This window comes from Schistocerca gregaria, chromosome 10 (assembly GCF_023897955.1).
Source record: "Schistocerca gregaria isolate iqSchGreg1 chromosome 10, iqSchGreg1.2, whole genome shotgun sequence".
Taxonomy (NCBI): Eukaryota; Metazoa; Arthropoda; class Insecta; order Orthoptera; family Acrididae; genus Schistocerca; species Schistocerca gregaria.
The window spans coordinates 92,310,168-92,329,582 of NC_064929.1; the positions used below are offsets into that span (position 1 = coordinate 92,310,168).

At 47.5% G+C, this 19,415-nt stretch overlaps 1 protein-coding gene across 2 annotated transcripts in view; it reads right to left on the reverse strand.

Moving 5' to 3' along the window:
• LOC126293732 (calexcitin-2-like) overlaps positions 1-19,415 on the reverse strand; it is a 708,697-nt gene that overhangs the window by 165,056 nt on the left and 524,226 nt on the right. The window lies entirely within an intron of this gene.

The following is a 19,415-nucleotide window of genomic DNA, read 5'->3' on the forward strand; positions in this document are numbered from 1 at the left end:
ACGCGGATTTACTTCAAAATTCGTACTCCACGAGGACAACAAAATGTGTAAGCAATAGCGCGTACTTCTCAAGCGTTACTGAGAAAATCGCGAGATAATTTCGGTCGTGAAGTACATACCTATGCATGGCCGTTTTTACCATGAAGCGGCTGCAGCCGAGTGCTGACAGCACGGTAGCGCAGATAGCCGGCACATTAGGTCAGCGTGTTCGGTCAGAGCGTTAGCTTCCCTTTCTAATAAAAAAACTGAGCTAATCGATCAATAAGGAACTTAAACGGCGGTCTTACGAGTCCGCTCCGAGCAGATGCAACGAACGAAAGCGAACAAAAACGAGATTTTTTTTAAAAAAAGAAAGTGGTTAGTGTTGAGGCCCCGTAATCGCTGGATCGACTCCCGTTCGTCAGTTTTTTTATTTTCAACGCAGTCATTTTCTTTACTATTTATATTACAATTGGTATAATAGGAAAAGTACGTCTAATCGGATAGACTTTTCTTAAACTTACAATGTTATTTGACAGTCTACAAATTTTTATTATCGACTACTTAACGACCAGACGCATAAAGTCATACTGAAAATGTATGCTAGTCCGTGTCTTCAAAATTGTTCGTATTTAATCGAAAGAGAAAGAGAAATTGCTTCTCGTGAAGGCGCTATTAACATACACTCGATACTGCATGACCGATTATCAGCGCCGATATTTAAGGAAATACTGCGATATGCATGGTTTGCTTCCAAATTATCGGCTGAAAGAGAGGTTTTTGAAAATGTTAACGAAGTTTTTCTTCTGTTACCCATGGTTTCTTCGCAGCTACCTTCTTTGTACCTATGTTTTCCTTCCCAACTTCTGTGATGGCCCTTTTTAGAGACGTCCATTCCTCTTCTACTGTGTTGCCTACTGCGCTATTCCTTACTGCTGTATCTACAGCGTTAGAGAACTTCAAACGCATCTCGTCATTCCTTAAAACTTCCGTATCCCACTTCTTAGCGTATTGATTCTTCAGCCTATTCTTCATCACTACTATATTGTGATCTCAGTCTATATCTGCTCCTGGGTACGCCTTACAATCCAGTATCTGATTTCGGAATCTCTGTCTGACCATGATGTAATCTAATTGAAATCTTCCCGTATCTCCCGGCCTTTTTCAAGTATACCTCCTGCTCTTGTGATTCTTGAACAGGGTATTCGCTATTACTAGCTGAAACTTGTTACAGAACTCAAAATTAGTCTTTCTCCTCTTTCATTCCTTGTCCCAAGCCCATATTCTCCTGTAACGTTTTCTTCTACTCCTTCCCCTACAACTCCATTCCAGTCGCCCATGACTATTAGATTTTCGTCCCCCTTTACATACTGCATTACCCTTTCAGTATCCTCATACACTTTCTCTATCTGTTCATCTTCAGCTTGCGACGTCGGCATGTATACCTGAACTATCGTTGTCGGTGTTGGTCTGCTGTCGATTCTGATTAGAACAACCCGGTCACTGAACTGTTCACAGTAACACATCCTCTGCCCTACCTTCCTATTCATAACGAATCCTACAACTGTTATACCATTTTCTGCTGCTGTTGATATTACCCGATACTCATCTCACCAGAAATCCTTGTCTTCTTTCCACTTCAATTCACTGACCCGTACTATACCTAGATTGAGCCTTTGCATTTCCATTTTCAGATTTTCTAGTTTCCCTACCACGTTCAAGCTTCTGACATTCCACGCCCCAACTCGTAGAACATTATCCTTTCGTTGATTATTCAATCTTTTTCTCATGGTAACCTCCCCCTTGGCAGTCCCCTCCCGGAGATCCGAATGGGCGACTATTCCGGAATCCTTTGCCAATGGAGAGATCATCATGACACTTCTTCAACTACAGGCCACGTGTCCTGTGGATACACGTTACGTGTCTTTAATGCAGTGGTTTCCATTGCCTTTTGCATCCTCGTGTCGTTGATCATTGCTGATTCTTCCGCCTTTAGGGGCAATTTCCCACCCCTAGGAGAAGAGAGTGCCCTGAACCTCTATCCGCTCCTCCGCCCTCTTTGACAAGGCCGTTGGCAGAATGAGGCTGACTTCTTATGCCGGAAGTCTTCGGCCGCCAATGCTGATTATTTATCAAAATTTAGGCAGTGGCGGGGATCGAACCCGGGACCGAAGACGTTTTGATTATGAAACAAAGACGCTACCCCTAGACCACGGGTACAGTTTTTCCAATTATATCAATTGTAATATAAATTGTAAAGAAACTGTCTGAGATGAAAAGAAATAAAATGAAAATCTGACGAACGGTACTCGATCCAGCTATTACGGAGCTTGAACGCTGACCACTTTTTTTTTTTTTTTTGCGTTTTGGTTGGTATTGTTCGTTGCGTTTGGTCTGTGCGGACGTCACAAAACATCAGTGCTAGTTTATCGTTGATTCATTTACTCGGTTTTTTTTTTATTACAGAGAGCAAACAGCCCTCTGACCTAACACGCTGACCTACCGTGCCGGCACCACGCGGCTGCAGCCGCTGTGTGGTAAAAATGGCCGAAAGTATCTCGCTATTTTCTCAGTAACGCTTGAGAAGTACCCGCTACTGCTTACACATTTTGTTGTCCTCATGGAGTGCTACGAGAGTACGAAGTCTGCAGTAAATCCGCGTTCGAATCGTGGTGGCCTCCCCTTGTCCGTGACGCGTTCATGACGCTGTCTTTTCGCCTCAAAGATGTGCTCCACTGACGTCAACTCTGCGCGCCCCAGCCGACGCCCGCTGCCGCTGACAGCGCGTATTTGAAGCAAACCTCATCTGATCTCATCTGCGTCCTCGCAGTGCCGGCTGCTACGCGACTGGCGCGAAATCTCAACGGACATCATCTCTCGTATGCAGAAACAAGCCTCTCACTTTCGTTTACGTCGCACAACTCCTTTCTCATGTTGCGATTTCCTTCTTCCGTCACTGTAGCTGCACCTAATTAATCGTAAATTATCTTCAGTTTCAACATTTGCAGTGTTCCAATACGTCCAAAACGGACAGGAATTATTTACCAATATTTAATACGAGTAAGAACAGGAAAACGGTATCCGTCGATGAAAAAGACAGCCTCCGTCGGCAAGCAGTCAGGAGTAATTTTGCGGGTTTTGGTCTGAGGCAGGTCATTCGAGTGTTTGAAATTTACTGTGGTAATATCTACGAACGACTGTTAGCAAGTACAGGGTGGCGCACGAAATGTGTTACCATTTTGTTTTTGAATATAAACTTTATTGTCAATACAATCTGAAAGGAGCATATACTACAATGAAGAGCCGTCCGTGGAGATTTCTTCTAACTCAGCACATGCTCAATATGTCCACCATTTCGTTTCCTAGCTTCCTTCACAGGAACACTGAAGTTAGTGATTACCCTACGGCGTATGTCTTCCGTAATTTCACTGCAAGCTTGATGAATAAGTCTTCTGAGCTCCATTAAATCACGTGAACGTTTCGGGAAATCTTTTTCCTTTGGGTACCTCCAAAAAAAAGAGTCACATGGATTCTACTATGGGGGGGCCAATTTGGTCCGTCGTTGAAGCGACCTGGAAACCTGAGTGAAATGATCCGCTTGTCGAAATGCTCGCGTAAAAACTCCAACACAGTGTTTGCAGTATGTGGCGTTGCTCCATCTTGCACGGACCGTTGCGGGTTGAAGGGCAAGGCAGTAGCAAGAAGCTGTGGAATGGAGCTATTGCGAAGCATGCTCAAATAACGCTCGTTGTTCACAGTTTCTTCAGAGAAAAAGGGTGCAATAAAAGCGCGACTGGGAATTGCTGCCCACGCTGTTATCCTCGGAGCATAATGTTGTCGTTCGTGAAGCACCTGTGGGTTTTCAGTGGCCCAAAAGCGTACATTTTGGTTGTTAACCACACCGTCTAAGTAAAAATGCGCCTCGTCAGAAAATCAAACGTTGTCCACAGCTTCTTCCCTATCCTCCGCCCACTGAGCCAAAAGTAGTTCAAAAATGGTTCAAATCGCTAGGGGCACTATGGGACTCAACATCTGAGGTCATCAGTCCCCTAGAACTTAGAACTACTTAAACCAAACTAACCTAAGGACATCACACACATCCATGCCCGATGCAGGATTCGAACCTGCGACCGTAGCGGTCGCTCGGCTCTAGACTGTACCGCCTAGAACCGCACGGCCACTCGGGCCGACACAAACAGTAGTCTGTGCTGCTTGTGTTCTTCAGTGAGCTTCTGTGCACAGGTCATCTACATCTACATCTACATCCACACTCCGCAAGCCACCTCACGGTGTGTGGAGGAGGGTACGTTTAGTATCTCTATCGGTTCTCCCTTCTATTCCAGTCTCGTACTGTTCGTGCAAAGAAAGTCTGTCGGCATGCCTCTGTGTGGGCTCTAATCTATCTGGTCTCTTCGCGAGATATACGTAGGAGGGAGCAATATATTGATTGACTCCTCGGTGTAGGCATGTTCTCGAAACTTCGACAAAAGCCCATACCGACCTGCTGAGCGTCTCTCCTGCAGAGTCTTCCACTGGAATTTATCTATCATCTCCGTAACGCTTTCGCGATTACTAAATGACCCTGTAACGAAGCGCGCTGCTCTCCGTTGGATCTTCTCTATCTCTTCTATCAACCCTATCTGGTACGGATCCCACACTGCTCAGCAGTATTCAAGCAGCGGGCGAACAAGCGTACTGTAACCTACTTCCTTTGTTTTCGGATTCCATTTCCTTAGGACTCTTCCCATGAATCTGTCTGGCATCTCCTTTACCGACGATCAGCTTTATATGATCATTCCATTTTAAATCACTCCTAATGCGTACTCCCGGATAATTTATGGATTTAACTGCTTCCAGTTTCTGACCTTCTATGTTGTAGATAAATGATATGGGATATGTCTTTGTATGTATTCGCAGCACATTACACTTGTCTACATTGAGATTCAATTGCCATTCCCTGCACCGTTCGTTAATTCGTTGCAGATCCTCCTGCATTTCAGTACAATTTTCCATTGTTACAATCTCTCGATATAGCACAGCATCATCCGCAAAAAGCCTCAGTGAACTTCCGATGTCATCCACAAGGCCATTTATGTATATTGCGAATAGCAACGGTCCTACGACACTCCCCTGCGGCACACCTGAAATCACTGTTACTTCGGAAGACTTCTCTCCATTGAGAATGACATGCTGCGTTCTGTTATCTAGGAACTCTTCAATCCAATCACACAGTTGGTCTGATAGTCCATATGCTCTTACTTTGTTCATTAGACGACTGTGGGGAACTGTGTCGTACGCCTTGCGGAGGTCAAGAAACACGGCATCTACCTGTGAACCCGTGTCTATGGCCCTCTGAATCTCGTGGACGAATAGCGCGAGCTGGGTTTCACACGATCGTCTTTTTCGAAACCCATGCTGAGTCCTACAGAGCAGATTTCTAGTCCCCAGAAAAGTCATTATACTCGAACATAATACGTGTTCCAAAATTCTAAAACTGATCAACGTTAGAGATATAGGTCTATAGTTCTGCACATCTGTTCGACGTCCCTTCTTGAAAACGGGGATGGCCTGTGCCCTTTTCCAATCCTTTGGAACGCTACGCTCTTCTAGAGACCTACGGTACACCGCTGCTAGAAGGGGGCAAGTTCCTTCGCGCACTCTGTGTAAAATCGAACTGGTATCCCATCAGGTCCAGCGGTCTTTCCTCTTTTGAGCGATTTTAAGGGTTTCTCTGCCCTCTGTCGTCTATTTCGATATCTACCATTTTGTCATCTGTGCGACAATCTAGAGAAGGAATTACAGTGCAGTCTTCCTCTGTGAAACAGCTTTTGAAAAAATCTTGTATGGATACATATGGAGGTCACTTCTGGATATTCCCTGTTGCACTGCTGCCTTTCTACACGATTTCCCAGGACTTCTCTGCACACCAACTCGTACCGCTTCAATATTCTCCGGCGAACAAACAGCCTTAGGTCGAGGTCGCTTCGCTTCCAATACTGTTCCTACCTGTACAAGTTTATCGTACAAACTGTGGATGGTCTTCTTGCAAGGGACCCATCGTGTGTTAAACTGTTGTTGAAAACGCCTCTGAGTCACAAAAAGGCTTTTCGTTTCATGAAAAAGTAACACAATTGCCGATCGTTGCTGTGTCGTCAGTCTTCCATTGTCAGCCATTGCTGCTTACTAGTCTCCCAGCGGCAGTATCGTGAATTACACGTCATTTCGTAACTCATTCGTTTTTCCAGGCTCTGCTGGTACTGCTGTAGAGACCCCAGCGGGATATCTGATGTGCGTCGTAAACTGTGAAAGGAACAACTGGTGACACATTTCGTGCGCCACCCTGTGTTTCTTAATTATTTATCCGAAAATGCGTGCTGAGGGGCAAATCCGCGGCGCCCTGAACCTCGGCAGGAAACGGGGCTCTGCCACGAATGTCCTCCGCAGGCAGCAGAACAACGCGCTGCGCTGTCGCACACATGCACGGCCTGTGGCGCAAGGTGGTGCGAGGCGAGGCGAGGCGAGGCGAGCCGAGGCGAGGCGAGGCAGTAGCCCGTGCGGGGGTTCCCACTTCCCCGTGCTACGTCACACCTGCTGACGTCACGCTGCCTCTGCTTCGGACACCCTCTTCCCGTGACGTCACTGGGGAACGCAACAGGTGCCGCGCCTTCACACACAGACGGCCTCGGCGTTGTCCCAATAATATTGCCAAAATCAGCAGGGCCTCTCATTGACCGAAGCGCGTTTCCAGATAATTTTACACACCAATATCCTTAACATCAGTTTGTTGCAGGATTCTCGAACATATTCTCAGTTCGAATATAATGAATTTCCTTGAGACATTAAAGTTGCTGTCCATGCATCAGCACGGCTTTAGAAAGCATCGCTCCTGTCAGACGGAACTCGCATTTTTTTCACATGGTATCTTGCGAACCGTGGATGAAGGGTATCAGACAGAGGCCTTGACTACCGGAAAGCGTTTGACTCGGTGCCCCACTGCAGACTCCTAACTAAGGTACGAGCATATGAGATTGGTTCCCAAGTATGTGAGTGGCTCGAAGACTTCTTAAGTAACAGAACCCAGTACGTTGTCCTCGATTGTGAGTGTTCATCGGAGGTGAGGGTATCATCTGGAGTGCCCCAGGGAAGTGTGGTAGGTCCGCTGTTGTTTTCTATCTACATAAATGATCTTTTGGATAGGGTGGATAGCAATGAGCGGCTGTTTGCTGATGATGCTGTGGTGTACGGGAAGGTGTCGTTGTTGAGTGACTTTAGTAGGATACGAGATGACTTGGACGGGATTTGTGATTGGTGTAAAGAATGGCAGCTAACTCTAAATATAGATAAATGTAAAGTAATGCAGATGAATAGGAAAAAGAATCCCGTAATGTTTGAATACTCCATTAGTAGTGTAGCGCTCGACACAGTCACGTAGATTAAATATCTGGGCGTAACATTGCAGAGAGATATGAAGTGGGACAAGCATGTAATGGCAGTTGTGGGGAAGGCGGATAGTCGTGTTTGGTTCATTTGTAGAATTTTTTGAAGATGTGGTTCATCTGTAAAGAAGGCCCCTTATGAAACACTAATATGACCTATTCTTGAGTACTGCTCGAGCGTTTGGGATCCATATCAGATCGGATTAAGGGAGGACATGGAAGCAATTCAGAAGCGGGCTGCTAGATTTGTTACTGGTAGGTTTGACCATCACGCGAGTGTTAGGGTAATGCTTCAGGAACTCGAGTGGGAGTCTCTGGAGGAAAGGAGGCGTTCTTTTCGTGAGTCGCTACTGAGGAAATTTGGAGAACCACCATTTGAGGCTGAGTACAGTACAATTTTACTGCCGCCAACTTACATTTCGCCGAAAGACCACAAGGATTAGATAAGAGAGATTAGGGCTCGTACAGAGGCATATAGGCAGTCATTTTTCCTTCGTTCTGTTTGGGAGTGGAACACGGAGAGAAGATGCTAGTTGTGGTACGAGGTACCTTCCGCCACGCACCGTATGGTGGATTGCGGAATATGTATGTAGATGTAGATGGAGATGTAGATAATATCGAGGATATATGGTCTGCCAAAATGGCACAAAGAAGGGATGCTACCCATAGTGAGCAACATAGGGGCACCGACGTATGTTTTGGCGCAGCTCTTGGCGGGCATGCTAAGACCTTACGTGGCGAAATGTGCGCATCATATCCGAAACTCGACAGACTAATGAAGCCTGAAGGAGATGACAGTAGGAGAGTCCGACGTCATGGTCAGCTTCGACGTCGTCTCATTATTCACACGTGTCCCGCTGGAAGATTCCCTGCACTTAATCAGTGAGCGATTGGGGCCTGAAGTGACGTAACTGTTGAGGCACGTGCTAACGCCTACGCACTTTGTCCTCAGTGGCCAGCACTACGAGCAGAGCGGCGGAGCCGCCGTGGGGAGCCGGCCGACCTGTTCCTCCAAGGCGAAGCACAGGGGGCCGGCCGGCCAGCTGCAGCCTGTGCGCTTCATCCGCGGTCGCCACCTGGCCACGTGCACAGCGACAGCTGCAGGTTAAAAACTCTGAACATAGTTGCTAAGGTTCAGTGACCGTGTCACAATTATATTACAACAAATAAGCACTCGCCCACAAATATTAAGTCCAAATTGACCAGGTTTCGACGCTGCTATGAGCGTCGTCTCCAGAATGAAACTAAGCGTTCTAAAAATATTCGGTATATAATACATTAATAAAATTCAAGATTAATGAGGAGATTAATTGACTTAAAACCATAGCAGTCAATAATGAACATACGCCTAACTTAGTGGACGATACCTTAAAAAAGAAAACTGCGAGAACTACCACGCTCAACACCTCACGCACTGAAGTTAACCCACAAAAACGTTTTTCTATTGCTTTCACAGGACCGATTTCTTATCAGATTCAGCGCATCCTTCGCAAGAAGTACAACTGCAATGTTGCCTTCTCTATTAATAATAATCTGAAGGGAAACTTCATTCATAATTTGAAATCCATTCGCTCCCCTACAGAAAGTTCTGGCGTTTATAACATCATCTGTGATACTTGCTCCTCGTATTATAGAGGGCAAACTGGACGCGCTTTCACCATCAGATATAAAGAACATCTTTTGAGAAAGAACGGCACCAGTCCCCTAAATTCATAGGGAGACTGTTAAGGCGACACGAGATTGACACAGTCTTCAGACCACCGGCAAAGATTCGTGACCTACTAGGAACGGCAAAAGACGACGTACGCCTTAAGAAAGCGGGCGTTTACAAAATCGCGTGCGGCTGTGGCGAACCCTACATCGGCCAAACAGTTCGCACGGCCGAGGTCCGATGCGAGGAACACGAACGTCACACCTGCTCACGTCGACCCAGCCATTCGGCCCTAGCAGATCACTGCATCGAAACCGGACACACAGCGAAATTCGGAGACAAAAATCCTGACGGCCACAAGTGCCTACTGGGACAGTATCTACGAGGAGGCCACAGAAATTCGAGTAACAGATAACCTCATCGACCGGGTTTCAACTTAGCAAGGCCTGGAAACCGTTATTAAACACCATCAAGGAGCAACGGCGCGAGCGGACGCGAGGTCCTCCCGCCACGGCGGACGGAGGTGGACCGCGCCTACTACCGGGCGTGGCTGCAGCTGCCCCCACCCTCCCCCTCCCACTACACGGCCCCCCGCCGGGATACGACCCGGGACCCCGCGGACATAAATACCACGGACACGGCGCAGACAGATCATTCTATCGGCACCACCTGACGATGGCCGAACGGTTATTCGCCGAAATATCGTGGAACTTGGACGATCGGATCCGGCTGGACACCCGAGAACCTCGGATACAGCACAATTGCCGGGAACGCCTCAGATCATATAATATCGTTTTAACTTCCACAGACAGTGTTCGTCTTTAGCTACAGGCTAAAAAGTTCTCAGCGAGAAAAGAAAAACCGGCGAGTCGAGATTCCTGTACCCTTTCCTCTTTATCCGACGTGAAGCATTTCCTCACTCGCAAATGAAACCGCGAACTTCCGCATGACACAGCAATCGGTTTTTGTGCTCAAAGCAGACAACTGCCAAGGTCTAAATCGTATACGTTATTTCCAAAATCGACATCCCTTTTTCTCAACACGTACAACTGTTAAAAAGTCTTTATGACGATACCTCATTCATCCCTTTAACAGACTTCCGATACTGCATGCCGATTTTGAGCTACAGCTTAACATTTCTGGAAAATTTTGACATAAGACAGACTTTTAACTATCACTGGGAAATGGCTATCATGAATGGCCAGATTCATTCCTATATTTTACCAAGCTAATTTATTTATCACGAATAAGAGACTCCCTTTTCATATTATCTCATTACAAATACAATTCATTTGTAAATAGTCTTGGGCACGGGCTTGCCGCCGGATCACTTTGTGCAAATTCGGCAACATTTCCTCGCAGCCACTGTCCGAGACAACGTGGCTGGTGGCAGAGCGCGACTGACGGCGTTACTACGTCGACGCCTGCTCCTGGAAGACGCGCCCAAAGAAGGCGGAGGCGCGGAGATCAGGCACGTGCAATGAGTTGCAGATAGACCGTGCCATACCTTCGACCACAAATATAACAGACTGGCCCTGCCGTCATTTTCGTGGATCCATCATCTCTGGGCTGAAGTCACGCGAATGCTGGCAAAACGTGGTTGTTTCGTGTTGCGCTTATGGCTGTACTCAGCGTTTTGTCGGCGGAAATTTCACATGTAAGTGTTTCTACGGTAGTGCACATGCGTTTGTTGAAATCTGCTGAAGTGACTTTTATATGTTTTTTACACTCGAAGTAGAGTATCACGCAAATTAAAGCGTGATGCCTGTTAAGTCAGACTCGTATTACATTTTGGAAAGTATTTGTGATAATTCGGTTACAGAAGTAAGTGCAACTGTTTCTCGTTCCTACTCATAGTTTTCCTAAGGCAGCTTTGGATACAGGCCCTGAAACGAAACAACTAAGCCATTTGCACATACGCGCCTTTGCTCGAAGCACTGTGAGGAGAAGTGTTTGATAGGCTAGTTATTTCCAATGTATATTTATAATTTATATTTAAAGTCCAGAATGAGATTTTCACTCCGCAGCGGAGTGTGCGCTGATATGAAACTTCCTGGCAGATTAAAACTGTGTGCCCGACCAAGACTCGAACTCGGGACCTTAGCCTTTCGCGGGCAAGTGCTCTACCAACTGAGCTACCGAAGCACAACTCACATCCCGTCCTCACAGCTTTACTTCTGCCAGTACCTCGTCTCCTACCTTCCAAACTTTACAGAAGCTCTCCTGCGAACCTTGCAGAACTAGCACTCCTGAAAGAAAGGATATTGCAGAGACATGGCTTAGCCACAGCCTGGGGGATGGTTCCAGAATGAGATTTTCACTCTGCAGCAGAGTGTGCGCTGATATGAAACTTCCTGGCAGATTAAAACCGTGTGCCCGACCGAGACTCGAACTCGGGACCTTTGCCTTTCGCGGGCAAGTGCTCTACCAACTGAGCTACCGAAGCACGACTCAGGCCCCGTTCTCACAGCTTTACTTCTGCCGGTACCTCGTCTCCTACCTTCCAAACTTTACAGAAGCTCTCCTGCGAACAGTTTTAATCTGCCAGGAAGTTTCATATCAGCGCACACTCTGCTGCAGAGTGAAAATCTTATTCTGGAACCATCCCACAGGCTGTGGATAAGCCATGTCTCCGCAGTATCCTTTCTTTCAGGACTGATAGTTCTGCAAGGTTCGCAGGAGAGCTTCTGTAAAGTTTGGAAGGTAGGAGACGAGATATTGGCAGAAGTAAAGCTGTGAGAACGGGGCCTCAGTCGTGCTTCGGTAGCTCAGTTGGTGGAGCACTTGCCCGCGAAAGGCAAAGGTCCCGAGTTCGAGTCTCGGTCGGGCACACAGTTTTAATCTGCCAGGAAGTTTTATATTTAGAGTGTCTGTCAGTTTTAATCCTGGTGTTTTTGTAGGACTAAGACCGGAGGGAGTTGGCCAAGTAGCGATGCTATCCCGACGCTTTTTGATTTTCCGGAGCGTATGAAATCGAAGACGCCTAAGCTCCGTAAATAACGCACTAGAAGGCGTTCCTTAGACGATGCTTCGTCTTCTGAAGTCTGTGCTTCCAATGCCTGTAAGTCTGAATGTTGTTAAGAATGTGTGTGATAACTGCGAGTTAGTAAAATATTGTATTAGAATAGAACTATAGCACGTTACGTTTTATTTTAAACTGATAGTTTAAACTTTTGTAAAAATGTGGAGGAAATACGATAGAAACATAGGATGACACGCCGCTGATTTGAAATCCCACCACGTTTTGCCGACAGTCCCGTGGTTTATGTTGGAGCCCACACCAGCCCTTTAGCTTCTGCACAGCAAGGCCAGTCCAAGTTCCACGATATTTCGGCGAATAGCCGTTCTGCCGATAGAATGATCTGTCTGCGCCGTGTTCGTGGTATTTAAGTCCGCGGGGTCCCGGGTCTCACCCCGGCGGGGCGCCGCGCAGTGGGAGGGGGAGGGTGGGGGTGGCTGCAGCGACGCCCGGTAGTAGGCGCGGTCCACCTCCGTACCTGTGGCCGAAGGGGTGGACTGGCACGGACCAGCCAGAACGTTGTGAGTTATGACCAACGAGCCTCTGTCGATAAGAACGTGTGCAGGCGACGGCAGCGCCACCTGGCGTGGAATGACACGCACAGCGCATGTCGTATGAGTGAGCGAGCTGTCCGTGTGTAGAATGGGGAAGGCGCACCACGTAATTGAGTTTGACCGAGAGCAGAAGTATTTCGGAGAGTGTACGAGTTTTCGGGTGTCGGACGAGTGCTGTGCTGAGTGTGTTGAGCACTTGGCGGAAAAGAGGTCAAACCACGCCCAGACGTCGTGCGGTTGGGCAGCGATCCCTTGTAACACCTCGGCTCAGTTTACAGTGATAAAAGCTATAGAAAGAATAATTTAAAATTGAGAATAGAATTTTTAGAGGGGAAAATAGTGTAGTATCAGAGCTCGGTAATTGCAGATCAAAATTATAGTATATCAGCAAGTAGTTTAACGTGTAAGAACAGCAAAGCCACGGAAGCTCCGTGACGGAGAAGGCAGTGACGCTAAACACTTGTGATGAAAAACCTATAAAAACTCCCGATCGTCATTATTGCCGCCTTTTTTTTCTCGATTGTTTCGTTAAAGCCGGCCGCGGTGGTCTCGCGGTTCTAGTCGCGCAGTCCGGAACCGTGCGACTGCTACGGTCGCAGGTTCGAATCCTGCCTCGGGCATGGATGTGTGTGATGTCCTTAGGTTAGTTAGGTTTAAGTAGTTCTAAATTCTAGGGGACAAATGACCACAGCAGCTGAGTCCCATAGTGCTCAGAGCCATCTGAACCATTTTTTCGTTAAAGGGCGGGGGACTCGTCTCAGTCAGCGAGACAATAATTAGATTGGACTTTATCGTGTGAAGATTCACGATAAACTGTTAGAATATTACGGAGATTAAAAGTGATGTAGTGTACGATCTCAGACTGTTGATAGCAGCGGAGTATTAAGGACTTTAGTGCTAGATTGGAACTTCACGGACATCTAGTCGACAGAAACTACAATTATCTGCTGATACGAGTGAATTCGGAGGTATCGGTATTCAGAAATTAAGATGTGGACTTTTGAAAGTGTCGTGTGCCGTTAGTTACGAATCTGGACGCAGAGCGCCTGCATATCGGCATTTGCGGACTAATTAGATTCCTCCAGGTTAGGAACTTTTTAATAGACCATCATTGATCACCATCTTAATCCTTGAATATAGAGCGAAAGTGAAATACAAGAGTGTTGTACTTATGTCATTTCCTAGTACTAATCAGTGAAGATTTTTGGGAACGAAAGCTATTCAGCAGTAAGTAAATCAGCACCGTCTGGCGGAAAGCGTAGGCATCAGCTAACACGCTAACTGAAGTGAACGTTTACGTGTTTTACGGACTGCTTAATTTGAACTTTTGTGATTCTGTGACGTCCCCACTCCCTCTGAAAGGTGGCGCAGGCTGTCTTAATCATAAAAGGGGAGAGTTTTAGCCGGACGAATTACTAAGTTGTTGTGTACCTAGTTCTGCGTAGTCAGCGCGTACACAACTCTCCCACTAGAGCACGCCCCGCTAAGCACAACAGCGCAAGCGCAGCGCTCGTCCGTCTCCGCACTACGAGATGGCGCTGCCTTAGAGACGGACCAAATTCTGCTTCCGCCGATCCACGCATTAATATGTACCGCAGCGAATGAGATTGCTGCTAACGTAGAACCTTTTCTCCTCGCGGATAACACTCGCGCAGTGATAACTGAACGCTCGAGGTACTATAACGAGTGTACAGACCTCCGATTAGTCAGTCTGCCTTAGTCTGCACTAGTCTGTAGTCAAGTTTCAGTCAGCGCCTAAGAAGGTTATCGTATTCCTGTACACAGCCACGATCAGAGATACGTCAGAATAAGATTAACGTACGAGGACCAAAGGAACTTGAGATTGCCAATTGTAAGCAGCATCCAGAATCAAGTTATGTAATGTCTATCCTTTTTATTATTTTAATAAATGTGTGTGAAAATTAATCAAGTTCTGTATAAAGTTGGTCACCGTTAATCTCCTACTCTAAGCGTGCAAGTGGCATTTCTATCGTCTGACCTAAAGGCAGAAGAGAAACACGCCACGATGAGACCACGAGACGTATTGCTGACACTCGCCTACTTCGTTAGAGCGACAAGTCAAATAATCTGATGGTGTGTGTACCGAAGGTCTTACAGTACGCACACCACATAAACAAAAGCGATATTTACAAGACTCGCAGTAATAGCAAAACATGAGGCCCGCACCTGATCGGAGAGTCGTCGCTGTCACGTCGGGAGGTAAAGCCGGAAAACCTACCGACGATACGTACCTACGAGCAGACGTCGACGTGGAGTACCTACAAAGGGAACCACGAGAGAGTAGGGGATGCTTCACCCTCATTAGAGGCGTCGAACGTCGTAGGCTGGAGAGACTGGAGAGGCGGCGAACTGTGGCGGGCAGCGCACGAGTGCTCGGAGCTCTGCCCCGTGGCGTGCGTCGCACAACTCCCGACACGTCCGACTGCGGCTGGAGACGCCACTGCACGCTGTCCAGCGCGACACCTGCTCCACCGTGCCGCCGGGACGGCGCGAGCCCGTCGCCTTGCTGCGGGCCGGACACAGGCTGGCGGCGGCCCAGGAGTGCGGTGCGCTGTCTGCAGACCATGTACATCCCTTCATGACGACCACGTATCCCGACGGCAGCGGCGTTTTTCGACAAGATAATGCGCCGTGTCAGGACGCCAGGAGTGGGGCGTCGTGGCCCCCAACTCGCCACATCTGAACCCGATCGAAGACACGTAGGGTGTGACTGAACGTGGCATTGAGTTCATCGCCGTCCTACCCGAAACTGACGGCAATTACATGACGTGTGTGTGTGTGTGTGCGCGGGTGGTGCCACCGCTGTCCAGCAATCTGCCGAGACCTCACTGCTCCCACGCCGCGACGCGCCGCCGCTGTTATCCGTGCCACAGGTGGGCACACCGTCTGTTAGGTGTTCTGGCATATCCGTGTATCTCTGTGTCAGAGCTCTGAGAAGAGAAAACGTGAGTACAAACTTGTAGGTTTATACTGTGGCCCGATTTTACTGTACCAGGAACGATGCTTGTTTACTCTGTCTGGTAAAGGATGCCTATAACAAAATGGCGCAGTCGTAAATTTTAATATTATCGACTGTAACCGTTACACAGTGTTTGTCGCTGTTGGAGGGGGGGCTTATGGGCGCTCAGCATCGAGGTCATCAGCTTTGTCGCTATTAACGAGTAACTCAGACTCATCTGGATAAGCACGTGCGTCAATACTGCTTTCTCCTTCTCCCACTTGCAGCACACAAAATGGCATGTGCAGTTTGCCAAGAGTCGATCTGCACTTTCAGTTTCGTTTAAAGTTCAGCTGTGATCCAGGCCGCAAAAAACATCCACCGACGGTATAGTCATTTCATAATGAATACGTGTGTGTGTGTGTGTGTGTGTAAAGAGGAAAGCATGTGACAACCAAAAGTAGCCGAAGGAGGTCTTACCACGTCATAGGATCTTACCTTCGTAGTTCTAGGAAATCTGCTCTGAAAGCAAGTACAGGCGTTCAATTGGCAAAGACAAGAGTATGGAACGACCCATGAAAATATTTTCGTATGTCTAGACACCGGTTATAGTTAGTACGTACTTTAAAACCAGATCACTATTGAGTACGTCATAACTTTGTATCCCACCTGCTGCATCGAGAAGACGACGTTCTTGATAGTGAGCTGTTTAGTGATGAGGCAACTTTCTATCCAAACCGAAAAGTAAATAACCGCAAATCAAACAGCTTCACGAACCTGTACAATATCAATGACATGTCCCAAAATTAAAAGTTTTCTGCGCTGTGTTCCGACCTCAAGCGTGCGGACAATCCACCGTGACACGATTGGCTTATTTGCACACGTTGCACGGTTGTCCCTTTACCCAAATCGAAGGTGAACCTGAATACTTAACTTGTCAGGTAGATGGAGAGTCTCCCCATTGACACCTCTTTGTGTGAGAACGGCTCAAGTTTGAACAGTCAGACCGTTGTACCAGTCATAATTGCGAATACCCGCAGTCCTCCACGTTCATCTCACGCCATATGATTTCTTCACTTTACGAAAGAACCTGATTAGCTTCCACTAGTACCTAATGATTTCCCGAAGTTGAGACACAGAATCGAAAAGACTGTTCCTTCTATTACTCCGGACTTGTTAATCAAATTGTGGGAATAAGTGAATTTTAGGCTATATGTGTGACGTATCACTGAAGGTGTACATACTTAACAACTGGCTTAGTTCGCCTTTAATATAGCGTATGTTTTTTTGCAAATGCCCTAATTTATACACTGAAGGAAAAAAATGCAAAAATGGCTCTGAGCACTATGCGACTTAACTTCTGAGGTCATCAGTCGCCTAGAACTTAGAACTAATTAAACCTAACTAACCTAAGGACATCACACACATCCATGCCCGAGGCAGGATTCGAACCTGCGACCGTAGCGATCGCTCGGCTCCAGACTGTAGCGCCTAGTATCGCACGGCCACTGCACCCGGCAAAAAAAAAAAAAAAAAAAAAAAAAAAAAAAAAAAAAAAAAAAAAAAAAAAAAAAAATTGCACCACCACGACATAAATAATGTAGAGTACTGAAATTTCGGAAATAGATTTGGTAGGTAACATACGAGCATTTAAGTGATTAACACTGCAAGATCACAGGTTAATGTGAGCGCGAGGTAAGCCACTGGAAATATGAAATGCTGGTACGTCAACAACGGCTGCAAACGCCACACTGTTGACTGCAAGCATGCAGCAGTGCGTGCGTTGTGCCGCACAGGTTTTTAGCAAACAGAAGACAGAGTGTTGTTCACAATGGAGAGACGCCTACAGACGTTAAAGTAGCGTCTGGTGTGCCACAGGGGAGTGTTATGGGAGCATTTCTTTTCACAATATATATAAATGACCTAGTAGATAGTGTCAAAAGTTCCATGCGGCTTTTCGCGGATGATGCTGTAGTATACAGAGAAGTTGCAGCATTAGATAATTGCAGCGAAATGCAGGAATATCTGCAGCGGATAGTCACTTGGTGCAGGGAGTGGCAACTGACCTTTAACATAGACAAATGCAATGTATTGCGAATACATAGAAAGAAGGATCCTTTATTGTACGATTATATGATAGCGGAACAAACACTGGCAGCAGTTACTTCTGTAAAATATCTGGGAGTATGCGTGCGGAACGATTTGAAGTGGAATGTCATATAAAATTAATTGCTGGTAAGGCGGGTGCCAGGTTGAGATTCATTGGGAGAGTCCTCAGAAAATATAGTCCATCAACAAAGGAGGTGGCTTACAAAACACTCGTTCGACCTATACTCGAGTATTGCTCATCAGTGTGGGATCCGTACCAGATCGGGTTGACGGAGGAGATAGAGAAGATCCAAAGAAGAGCGGCGCGTTCCATCACAGGGTTATTTGGTAAGCGTGATAGCGTTACGGAGATGTTTAGCAAACTCGAGTGGCAAACTCTACGAGAGAGGCGCTCTGCATCGCGGTGTAGCTTGCTGCGCAGGTTCCGAGAGGGTGCTTTTCTGGATGAGGTATCGAATATATTGCTTCCCCCTAGTTTTACCTCACGAGAAGATTACGAATGTAAAATTAGAGAGATTCGAGCGCACACGGAGGCTTTCCGGCACTCGTTCTTCCCGCGAACCATACGCGACTGGAACAGCTAAGTGAGGTAATGAGCGTGACACGTCAAGTGCCCTCCGCCACACACCGTTGGGTGGCTTGCGGAGTATAAATGTAGATGTAGATATAGATGCAGACGTCGCTTTGTGGGATGGAGTCGAACGCCTGTTGCACTCGGTCGGTCAGTTCAAATGGTTCAAATGGCTCTGAGCACTACGGGACTTAACAGCTGTGGTAGTCAGTTCCCTAGACCTGAGAACTACTTAAACATGGCTAACCTAAGGACATCACACAACACCCAGTCATCGTGAGGCAGAGAAAATCCCTGACCCTGCCGGGAATAGGTCGGTCAGCGCAGGGACGGTCAGTGCTGGTTGCGGGTGACGCTGGAGCTGTGGTTCCACGTGTGTTCGATTGAAGACAGATCTGGTGATCGGGCAGTCCGAGCCAACATGTCCACTCTCTGTGGAGCACGTCGGGTTACAGCAGCGGCATGTGGGCGAGTGTTATCCTATTGGAAAACACGCCCTGGAATGCTGTTCCATAATTGGCAGTACAGCCTGTCGAATCACCACTGGCGGAAGAATTTGCAGTGAGGTTGCGAGGGAGAAGCACGGGAGTTCTCCTGGTGTCAAACGAAGTCGCTCGCCAGACCGTAACTGCAGGTGTAGCTGCGGTGCTTGTAGCACGCAGACAGGTCGGCCACAGCTGGAGCACGGCCTTCGCTGGCACCGAGGCAGAAGCAGCTTCCGTACTAAGAGGCCACAGACCTCCACCCCGGCCTCCATTCAGCTCGACTCGCAAATGGCGGTGGTCTGGGGACCGTGGAACGCACGCCGGAGGGCGTGTGGCTCGAAGTAACAGATTTTCAACAGTTGGCTGTGTGACTGAGGTTCCGACTGCCGCTCACATTGCTACTGCAGGAGGAATCCGTCCGCAGCGCGGCCTCCCTCTCGCGACACCCACCGCCAGCAATCGTGTACAGTGGCCACATTCCTGGCAAGTGTTTCTGCACAAGGAACGTCCAGCTTCTCGTTGACCTATTACACAGCCCCGTTCAAACTCAGTGGCGCACTGATAACGGCTTCTGACTCGCCTTAGAGCCATTCTTGGGTGACATCGTCCAGTCTCAATAGCAACTTACGCCGACGAAAGTGTATTGTAAGCA